Consider the following 2,518-nt stretch of genomic DNA (forward strand, 5'->3'; position numbering starts at 1 on the left):
CTGATGCCACCATTTAGGATCCAATGGTTGAACTGATAGAAAACTAGCATATAGACAACTAGGCTGAATGCTTCCCTGAGCCCTAAGTCTATGAATAAACTGTGTCCTTAGGAAGGAGTTTTGGGAAAGCAATTGATAATCATAAATACTAATGTATATTGAGTACTTGCTATGTGCCTGGCACTATGCTTGCATTATCTCATTTATATTTTTTTACTTTGTTTTCTAAAAAATTTTATTGAAGTATAGTTTATTTAAAATGCTGTTTCAGGTGTATAGCAAAGTGACTGATATACATATATATATATATATTCTTTTTTTTTACATTCTCTTCCATTATAGGTTATTACAGAATATTGAGTAAAGTTCCCTGTGCTCTTCAGTAGGTCCTTGTTGATTGTTATCTACAGTAGTGTGTATATTTTAATCCCAAACTCCTAATTTATCCTTCCTCCTCCCCTTTCCCCTTCGGTAACCATAAGTGTGTTTTCTTTGTCTGTGAGTCTATTTCTGTTTGCTAATAACTTCATTTCTATCATTTTTTTAGATTTCACATATAAGTGATATATTCACAACACACAACAAGCGGAGGTACTATTATTAACATCCCACATTTACAGATGAGCAAACTGAGGCTCAGGGTGGGTAAGGTAACTTACCCAAGATTACACAGCTAGTAAACACAGAATTGGAATTTACTCCCATGTCTGTTTTGATTCAGAACATATGCTCTTAACTAGTACACTACATTTTCTCTTCTTGAAAAGCGTCTGTCTGCTCCTTGCTTCGCTAGCGAGAGCTCATCTGATTTTAATTTGTTAGAAACTAAAACGCAGTAGAATAAACAGATGTTTCCTTTCTGATGAAGTGATGGATTTTATTGTCCTATTTTACATGTCACTAATGGGTTTGAGGCAGATTGTGGAAATTTGTAGGTCACACATCAAAAGTATTTATTGGGCATCTATCATGAGCCAGCACATGTTGGGTGATTCAAAGACGTGTAAGAAACAGGTATTACCATCAAGAAGTGTCTTACCAGAGAAATAAGGCTAACCCACAGGAACCCCTCCGAGAACATATACACATGTATGTATAAAAAATAATACTCCAGGACTTCCCTGGTGGCGCAGTGGTTAAGAATCCGCCTGCCAGTGCAGGGGACACGGGTTCAAGCCCTGGTCCGGGAAGATCCCACATGCCGCGGAGCAACTAAGCCCATGCGCCACAACTACTGAGCCTGCACTCTAGAGCCCACAAGCCACAACTACTGAGCCTACATGCTGCAACTACTGAAGCCTGTGTGCCTAGAGCCTGTGCTCCGCAACAAGAGGAGCCACCACAATGAGAAGCCTGCGCACCGCAGTGAAGAGTAGCCCCCGCTCGCCGCAACTAGAGAAAGCCCGCGCGCAGCAGCGAAGACCCAATGCAGCCTAAAATTAATTAATTAATTAAAAAAATAATAATACGCCAGTTCAGGTGACATCTCTAAGTGCTATGGGAGACAGTGAGGTGTTAATAGAAAGGACACAGGCCTAAGAGCCAAAAGGTGTTGTTTTAGGAACAGTCATGCAATGTTAACTTTTCATATTAATTTTAAAATAAAGTGGGCTTACCTGGGTCATTCTGGGTTTCTTGATTAGAAGCAGAAGACAAGAAATAATCAGGAAGTCTTCATGGAAGGGCGAGTCGCGTTCGAATTGGTAGGGAGGAGGGAGGAGACTCCAGGTCCCAGGAAGAATCAGGAAGGGACAGAAAGAGTTATGGCAAAGAGAGGAAAATGAGCCCGGAGTGTTGATGGGCCAGCAGAGAAGAGACACTTAAATGCTTTACGGGGCACAACCCACGATTAGACACAGGGAAAATCAGGGACCAATGGACTGATGGATTGATTTTTATTGTGGTAAAATACACATCACATAAAATTTACCATTTTAACCATTTTAAAGTCTACAATTCAGTGACATGAGTACATTCACAATGTTGTGCAACCATCACTACTATCTTATTCCAGAATTTTTTCACCATTCCAAGTGGAAACCCCATACCCATTAAGCAGTCCCTCCTCATTCCCCCCTCTCCTCAGCCCCTGGCAATGACTAATCTCCCTTTGTATCTATGGATTGACCTACTCTGAATATTTCATATAAAGGGAACCACACAATATGTGGCCTTTTGTGTCTGGCTTCTTTCACTTAGCATACTTTTAAGGTTCATCCATGTTATAGTATGTATCAGAAGTTTTCTCCTTTTTATGGCTGCATAATATTCCATTGTGTATATGTGTGTGTGTGTGTGTGTGTGTGTGTGTATACCACATTTCGTTTATTCATTCATCTGTAGATAGACATTCGGATTGTTTACACCTTTTGGCTGTTATGAATATAGCTTTCATGAAGGCAGGTATATAAATTTTTGTTTGAGCGCTAGCTTTCAGTTCTTTTGTGTATATAACAAATAGTGGAATTACTGGGTCATACGATAAACCTATGTTTAATTTATTGAGGAAATGGCATGC

Source organism: Delphinus delphis, chromosome X (assembly GCF_949987515.2).
Source record: "Delphinus delphis chromosome X, mDelDel1.2, whole genome shotgun sequence".
NCBI lineage: Eukaryota > Metazoa > Chordata > Mammalia > Artiodactyla > Delphinidae > Delphinus > Delphinus delphis.